This window comes from Mauremys reevesii, linkage group 14, assembly GCF_016161935.1.
Source record: "Mauremys reevesii isolate NIE-2019 linkage group 14, ASM1616193v1, whole genome shotgun sequence".
In the NCBI taxonomy this organism is placed as follows: Eukaryota; Metazoa; Chordata; order Testudines; family Geoemydidae; genus Mauremys; species Mauremys reevesii.
Window position 1 is genome coordinate 37901264 of NC_052636.1, and position 8800 is coordinate 37910063.

Sequence of the window (8800 nt, forward strand, 5' to 3'; positions counted from 1 at the left end):
GGGGCGCGCCGTGAACCACTGCCCGCGGTCCCCTGCCACAAAGGGGCCCGTTAGAGACCTTTGCCGGCGTTCCCCCTGCCTGGGGCGCGCCGTGAACCACTGCCCGCGGTCCCCTGCCACAAAGGGGCCCGCTAGAGACTTTTGCCGGCGCCCCCCCTGCCTGGGGCGCGCCGTGAGTCACTGCCCGCGGCCCCCCGCACAAGGGGCCCGCCAGAGACTTCTCCCGGCCTCCCCGGCCTGAGGGCGCTCTGTGGACAATTGCTGGCCTGCCCGTCTTAGAAGGGCGTGGGCCGGGCTCCTCGCCCCGCCCCCTCCGCAAGCGGAGGTAGCGACGGCCGCCCCGCTTACATCCTCAAATACTTGCTGAATAATTCGTGTCCACTGTTGTTGGTCTGGAGCTCATCTGTGAGCACTTTATTCAGGTCATTCAGTGTATGAAATTCAAGATCCGATGGTTAGATTGAAAATCAGGGCTTTTGGGTCCTATTCCCAACTCTGCCCCTGACTGGCTGTGTGACCTAAGAGAAGTCAATTCTCCTTTCTCAGCCTGAGCTTCTCTCTCTTTCGAGAAGGGATAATAATGATCCGCTCCTACCTAGCTCAACACACTCACTCTTCCCCAGCACACACACAGTCTCTCCCCAGAACACAAACAGTCTCTACCCCGCCACACACACTGCAGTTGAAAAGCAGCTGGCAATCTAGTAAGATGCCCGTGGAACGGTGGGATAGAGAAACCTGCATCATGTGATGCTGTACCAGTCCGTGAGGCATTGCAAACCCTTCCGAAAACACCCTGCAGCCAGTTTCACAGTGGGATAGTTACCCACAGTGCACTGCTCTCTGTTGCCATCCACGAACTGCTAGCATGGATGTGCTCTGGTGACACAAGGGGCATAGGGAGGACATTCAATAGCTGTTTTAACTAAACACTTTAACTAAAGCAGCAATGCCGGGGGATTGGTGGCTTCTTTGTTTCCTCACCCTGGAGTAAACTCATCTTTTTATCCATTCTTGATGCTTCATGGAATAACAACAGATGACCGAAGAAAGACGTGGACAGGGTGGGTTTCAGGAGGGGCAGAGAGTTTCGAGCGGTGGGCAGAGCAGGTCTCGGAGGTGGGGCAGTGGGCAGGGCAGGTCTCAAGGGAGAGGCACAGAGGTGTGGGTGCTGGGCAGGGTGGGTTGCAGGGATGGGTCAGAGCGGTGACGGATGGTGGGCAGACCTTGTGGTAGGGGGTGGAGAGGCACGAGCAGGAGGAAGGAAGGCCTTGGGGGAGGAGAGGAGCGAGCGAAAGGTGGCTCAGCTGTCCTCAGCCAAAGAGGAAGAGCGGGGGTGGGAAGTGGCCAAATAGGAGCAAGGGGGGAGCACAGGGGGGTCCTCAGAGAGAGGAGAAGGGTGGGGGGGCAGTGCCATGGTCTGGGCACCAATGGGCCCCCCACTTCCAGGGAGCTTCCAGCGCTCACACCCAGCCTCCCCAAATGCAAGAGCCATGGGCCACCTATTCTCTTCATCTTCACTAACCAAGCCCCTCCCCAAGCTATGTTGATGGGAGAAGCCCTCCTGTTGGCACAGCGCTATCTGCACTTGGGTTAGGCTGATATAACTGCATTGCTTAGGGAGGTAAATTTTTTACACCCTTGAGTAATGTAGTTACACCGATCTAATTTTGTAGTGTAGACCTGTCCAAAGAACCTTGGGAGTAAAACTTCACCTGTTCCTCTGCTTTACTGAATCCAAACACCAGCAAAGCTTGTCAGGCCCAGATGGAGGTTGGCAGAGAGTCAGGTGTGTGCAGACATGATCCCTTCAGCAGCTGTAGGCACCATGGCTTAGCTGGCTAAAACCACTGTTTTGTATACAGGGGATCCTGGGTTCAAGTTCCAGTGGTACCTTACTGAGTTGCTTTTGGGGCACCTGGAATTGGCTACTGTCAGAAGACAAGATTCAGAGTTAGATGGACCTTCGGTCTAGCCTAGTGTGGTTTTTCTTATGGTTTAAATTACACTCACAGGCACTGAGGATAGAGTTACTGAAAGTTTGGGAGTTAGGAGCTGATAGGTCAGTGGTCCAGTCCCTTCACAGACGACCCCGTCCCTCTGGGACAGGGGCAGGTCTGAGCTCTCACACCAAATGCTCATTGTGGCTGCCAGAATCTGTGGGCAGCTCGTTTAGTTTATGCCGAGGGTGGAGTCCTGTTTTGTGCACCGTGTCTGAGAATGAAAATCCTAAACTGCCCTTTGAAATAACAAAAGCAGCAGGACGTGTTTCTGTCCCTGCCCCAGAGCAGACAGACTGATGGAGAAATGCCATGAGTCCAGGGTAATACTCCCCTGCGGTTTTACCATTTCCACTTGCTAAACCCCCTCCCAACCTTCTGGGCTCCTGGAGCAGGGGACTGAGCCTGAGCCAAGACACGGACACTGCAACTTTACAGCCCAAGCCGCATGACCCTGATTAATGTGACACGGGCCAGTCGTGGGTGTTTCATTGCACTGGAGACGTAGCCTAATGTTATGTCTACACAGTGATTAAAACACCCAGGGCACCTGTCGCAAAGCCCGGGTCAGCTGACTCAGGGTTATGGGGCTTGGGCTGCAAGACTATAAAATTACAGTGCAGACATATGGACTTGAGCCCAGTCTCTGAGACCCCACGAGGGGTGAGGGTTTCCGAACCCAGGCTTCAGTGTGAACACAAATATCTGCACCACAGTTTTTAGCCTCTCAGCTTTAGCTCCATGAGCCCACGTCAGATGACCCAGGCCAGCCACGCTGCCATCTTTATCCCAGGAGAGATGGACTCTAAGGGTACGTCTCCATTGCAGTGTCAGCCCAGGGGTGGCACGCTGTGCTCAGAGCAGCACCCTGGAAGCCCCATATTCACCACTCTCATATAATGATGATACGGTTTGTACAAAGTCTGCCTGGTGAGGTGTCATTTCAAAAGTCTTGGTCTGTTGAACATTAATATTGTGTTGGATTGTGTGTGTAGCATTGGCTGGGAAGTTTTGCTCTGTGTGTGTGACTGAGATGAGGTTGGGAAATGCCCACCACCAGCCTTTCAGGTGTGACAATGGAGGAGCCAGACCCGCTGCTGGCCCATTAAAGGGATCCACACTCCCAAGGACTATCCCAGGAACCGTGTACAATGCAGACGTTTCCGAGATAGCACAGCGACAATGGGCACTGCTTGGCTCACATCATAGCAAAGGTACTTCCTAGCCAGTTGGAAGAAACTACGAAAGGGCGGGTAGAGACATTATGAGTTGCCCTCTCTCCCCCACAACTCAACAGCTGGAAACACACCTGGATGACAAAACTGATTCAGAAATCAGAAGAGAATAATAATAGTACATTTAAACCAAAGTCCCCAAACAGACTAGTAGTGGTTTCTCAGCAGAAAATTTTCAGTTTGGGGAATTTTGTTTTCTCAGTCAGACCTTGCCAAGAGAAGATGGTTGAGTTGCCGCCTTCAGACCAGCTTGGCCTAGACACTAGCTCTGGTTCACTGTTGTGACCTTGCTCAGAATGGAGGTATTGTAATTATCTGGGGAGGTCCCAGGGTGTTAGGGGGAAATTATGAGGCTGTTCCCTTTTGAGATAAAAACTAAATAATGCAGGACTAGAGAATTTTTTTTTTTAGAAATCTGGGATTTAGACATTTTATTTGAAGCAGGGGGTGCAGCTGAGATTCTGAGAAGGCTTTTGTTTGCAAGAAGCAACATTGCTGGATCTGTCATTGTACCAAGGAGGAGATGATTGTCTATAAAGGAGAGTGAAGAGTAAATGCCTCCAATGAGGAGGGGATATGAACCCACATGTGTAGAGCACAATGGATTAGCAGTCCAGCACCTTAACCACTCAGCCACCTCATCTGAGCTGCTAAGACAGGGACAGGAGGAGAAATCTAAGGCCGGCAGAAATAGGGACACTAAGGAGTTTCCCAATACTAAGCATAAGCAGGGGCTGAATGAGCTCCCCCTCACATCTAGTGAGGAGCTGGGGGAAGACTTCAGGAACAGGCCGTGTTTGCATAGACACCCTTACTCTGCCTAGCTATGCAGCATGCTGGGGCTGCTTCCCCAAATGACCAGTTTGGGATGGTGGTGGGTAATAAATCACTTTAGCACTGAGTGCAATGAAATGTTATTCTCCTTCCTGTACGAGTGAAGGGCAGCGGAACGTACCTAGGCCGTCCTGACGGAGGGGTGGGTGGGTGGGTGAGGAATCGCTTTCATTGGACTGCAGAGAAGCGATTGAGGACGTCACCCTAACCCAGTGGTCCCCAAACATTTCACACTGCGCCCTCGTATCCATGGCTGTGGCCCCTCGGAAGCCGCGGTCGAGAACCAGGGCTGGGAGTGGGGCCGTTGCTTGCTGGGGAGAGGGGTGCGGACAGGGGTAAGGGGGTCGAGGCCGGGCTGAGAGCCGGGGCCCAGGCTGAGGGTGGGGCTGGGGAAGAGCTGGGACAGAGTGGGGCTGAGTGGGGCTCCCTCCCTGTCCTCCATGGGGGCTGGCTCAGGCCCTGAGGTGCCCCCATCAATCTTCCTCTGTGTCCCTCTAGGAGTCACACCCCACATTTTGGGGACCACTGACCCCTACTCGCTAAGCAGGGGCTGGTGATGCCAAAGCCCAGGGAAAGGGAGAACAAGTGCGGGGGCCCCAGCACTGGAACCATGACCCCCCCCACTTCTGTGTGTGGCTCCGCCCCCTTCCACCCCTTCCACCCACGGCCCCACCCACTGTCACCTCTGTTCCACCCCTTCCCCCACTGGCCCCACCCTGTCACTCCTTTACCCCGGCCCCGCTGTGGCCCCGAGACCAGAGAAGCTCTGTGCCCTGCTGCAGCCCCCGGGCCGTAGCAGGGAGTGGGAGCTCCTCCAGCCCTGGGGCCACCATGGGGGAGACTTTTCCAGGGGGGCCCAATTTGGCCAGGGCCCCTAGTCATGGGCCTCACTGTCCCCTTGGCGACGCAAGGTTTGGGGAGGCTGAGCCCCCCCGAGCCTCCATTACGAGCCGCCCAGGCTACCTCTGCTCAGTGGGTGGCCAGTCTCCCTGTGTCTCTGCTGTTCGTGCTGGGGAGCCCGGCCGGCCTTAGGGGTGGGGCCCCCGGCAGCCGCCCAGGGCTCCAGGGGGTCAAAGGGCACCGTGTGGCCGTGCAAAGGTGCTCACTGCTCTCCCCTGCCCCAGTGCTCCTCCGTGGGCCCCTCTGTTTATTTCCTCTCCGTTCTCTGCTCCTTCCTTCAATTCCAGAAACCTCCCTTGTGTGTCAGACGGTGCAGTAACGCCCTCCCCACCCCACGCCTCTGGAGCAGAAAGATCCCAGGAGCTGAGGATGGATCCAGGGGTGAGTAGCTGGCAGGAAGGAGTCCTAGCAGCTCTTCTGGGAGCGCAGGGGAGGAATGACTCCCCCTTCTCTAGCTTCTCCCCGTGGGGCTCTGGGGAGCAGGGAGGGGTGTGTGATAAATTCCTGTAACCCTTCTGCCCCTCTGAGTTGGCAGAAACAAGGGCCGGGTTCAGTATCTAGCGGTTCTGTTTCAATAACACAATGCAAAACTGGCTCGAGCTCCCACCCAGTGACCTGGGACAATTACATACCACCCCCCCGGGCGCCTCTAAGAGGCAATATTTCCCCTCTCGCAAGCAGGGAGTCTGAGCCGCTCCACTCCAGCAGCCATTCCATGAACCACTCCAGTGGTGCCTGCAAACTGCTCTGCTGGGGCAGCAAAGAGCCACCAAATGTTCTGAGGGCTGGAGAAAAATGACTTATAGGGAGCTATTGAAAGAGCTCAACCTGCTTAGCTTATCAAAAGAAGATTGAAAGGTGACTTCATTGAAGTCTTGAAGTGCCTTAATGGAGAGAAAGGATTTGGTATTAAAGGGCTCTTGAATTGAGCAGAGAAAGGAATAACAAGACCCAATGGCTGAAAGGTGAAAAGAGACAAATTCGTATTACAACTAAGGCACAAATATTCAACAGTCAGGATGATTCACCACAGGAACAAGCTACCAAGGAAAGTGATGCATTCTCCATCTCTTGATGTCATTTCATGAAGACTAGATGCCTTTCTGGAATGTGTTTGCCCCAAAAGTAGCTATGGTGTCCTACAGGAGGCCTGTGATATGCAGGGGGTCAGATTAGATGCTCTAATGGTCTCTTCTGGCCATAAAGTCGACTCATTTCTGAAAAACTGAGTGTAGCTTTGGGAGCAGCGTCTGATGTTTCCCTGTCTAGCCAGCTTGCTGCCTAGAACGAACGCTCCTTGAGTGGGGTGATCCACAGGGAGTAGCTCAAACCTCCAAAGTGCCTGGCCAGGGGCAGGACATTGGCACAGCAAGGGAGGGGTGTGGCAGCGACATCACAAAGGCCTTTTGCAGGACCTCAGCCTATTGGTCCAAGGCGGTGAGGAGGTGGTGACCTCACAGAGAGATGCTGACATCAGCCAGGCAGGACAGGGGCGAGGGGCCAGGGAAACCTCAGAGACCCCTGTGGTTTTGCTGCAGCAAGTCTCCTTCTCCGGGTCTCTCTTTGAGGACTGAGAGAGTATTCGGGTTCACGGACGTGAGCGCCAGGAGGAACCTCTTTCGAGTTTTCTCCTTCCCTTTTAGTGATTTTACTAGAAAACAGCCATCCCTGTTTAGAAGGTAAGAGTCTCCTCGGGGTTTGAAACCTGTTCAGTCTGATCCATCTGGTGAGAGTTGAATTTTGGGTGTGGAAAACATGAGCTTAAGGAGGCAGAATGTTATTCTGCACCTGGGATTTTGTCCCTTAGAATCGCTGGGGATATTAGGGTTTGTCCTTTTTGTTTCACCTCTTCCTCCATCCCTCCCTCCCTCCTTTCTCTTCATCTCTTGCTTCCTTTGTCCTTTCTCCTGTTCCCCTCCCAACACCAGGGTTTTTTTCCTCCTGCTAATAACAGCTCACGTTAACTGATCACTGTCGTTATAGTGTGTATGGCAACACCCATTTTTTTCATGTTCTCTGTGTGTGTATATATATATTCCTACTGTATTTTTAACTGCATGCATCCAAGGAAGTGGGTTTTAGCCCACAAAAGCTTATGCTCAAATACATTTGTTAGTCTGTAAGGTGCCACATGTTCTCCTTGTTCTTTTTGCAGATACATTAATGGAGGTTAAGTCCATTAATGGATATCAGCCAGGATGGGTAAGGAATGGTGTCCCTAGCCTATGTTTGTCAGAGGGTGGATGGATGGCAGGAGAGAGATCACTTGATCATTACTTGTTAGGTTCACTCCCTCTGGGGCACCTGGCATTGACCACTGTTGGCAGATAGGATATGGGGTTGGACGGACTTTTGGTCTGACCCAGTCTGGCCATTCTTATGTTCTTATGAAGGGAGGGGCAGAGCCCTGTGAAAGAGTTTCTGTAGTGTAGTGGGTATCACATTTGCCTAACACGCAAAAGGTCCCTGGTTCAAAACCAGGCAGAAATATGCTGCCTTAATTTTTCCCAGCTCCGAGTGGCCTGTCCCTACTGTTGTAGGAGCAGCAGTGATTTTTATGCTCAAAAGGTCTGTTATACTTCCCCCCCCCTCGCTTTTGTCTCCTCTCCCTCTCTGAATGCCTGTGAAGTGGCTTTCCCCCTCCCACCCTCCTGCAATGCTTGTGGGATGAATAGGCTGGTTGAACAGCTGGAAGAGCAGAAGAGCTCCTAGGTAGACAAGGTGTCTGGGACTCTCATTAGGCAGCACTCACACACCCAGAGCAGGGACACTGCATGGACACTGGCTGAGGTGGAGTGTGACCCACCAGATGCAGCCAAGTCATCTCCAGTCGCAGGCCATGAGGAGCAGGTCTGTAAAAGGGGAAGGGGCCCTGTGCTCAGGAGTCACTCACAAGCTTGTACCTCCAGTGAATGCCCTTCACCCCGACCGCCTGGCCAGTGGTTCGCTGTGTTACATTCCATCGTGCCTCGGGAAGACTTACCTTCATCGCACCGTCCATCGTGGCGCTGGGGGACATTTACTTTGTGCAGAATCCTGACATCTCCAGTGCCAGGCCTGTCCTGGGAGCGCGAGTGTGTGAGTGTGAGTGTGACCCCCCCCATCTCTTCTTTTGAGCTTCGCTGTTAGTATAATAAACGTGCTGCTTTCTGCCAAACTCTGGGGGGTCATTAGTCCTCCCTACACTTACTAGCTGGCCCAATTTTGGGTAACAGAAGCAACATTGTTTGATCTGTCATTGTACCAAGGGGGGAGATGGTTGTCTATAAAGGAGGGTGAAGGCTAAATGCAGCTGATGAGAATGGGATTTGAACCCATGCGTACAGAGCACAATGGATTAGTAGTCCAGCACCTTAACCACTCGGCCACCTCATCTGAGCTGTTGGTAAATGTAGAGGAGGAGAAATCTAAGGCCGGCAGAGATAGGGACACTAAGGAGTTTCCCAATACTAAGCATAAGCAGGGGCTGAATGAGCTCCCCCATCACATCTAGTGAGGAGCTGGGGGAAGACTTCAGGAACAGGCCGTGTTTGCACAGACACCCCTACTCTGCCTAGCTATGCAGCATGGTGGGGCCGCTTCCCCAAAATGACCAGTTTGGGATGGTGGTGGGTTACAAATCTCTTTAGGATTGAGTGGAATGAAATGTTATTCTCCTTCCTGTACGAGTGAAGGGCAGCGGAACGTACCTAGGCCGTCCTGACGGAGGGGTGGGTGGGTGGGGGAGGAATCGCTTTCATTGGACTGCAGAGAAGTGATTGAGGACGTCACCCTAACCCAGTGGGCCCCAAACATTTCACACTGCACCCTCGTATCCATGGCTGTGGCCCC

At 53.3% G+C, this 8800-nt stretch overlaps 2 non-coding genes across 2 annotated transcripts; one reads left to right on the forward strand and one right to left on the reverse strand.

The window, feature by feature from the left end:
- Positions 1–7386: 7386 nt before the first annotated feature.
- On the forward strand, positions 7387–7459 carry TRNAV-AAC. Its single transcript has one exon. It is a non-coding gene; the product is annotated as a tRNA-Val (tRNA).
- An 803-nt stretch (positions 7460–8262) lies between these two features.
- TRNAS-ACU lies at positions 8263–8344 on the reverse strand. Its single transcript has one exon. It is a non-coding gene; the product is annotated as a tRNA-Ser (tRNA).
- Positions 8345–8800: the final 456 nt, after the last annotated feature.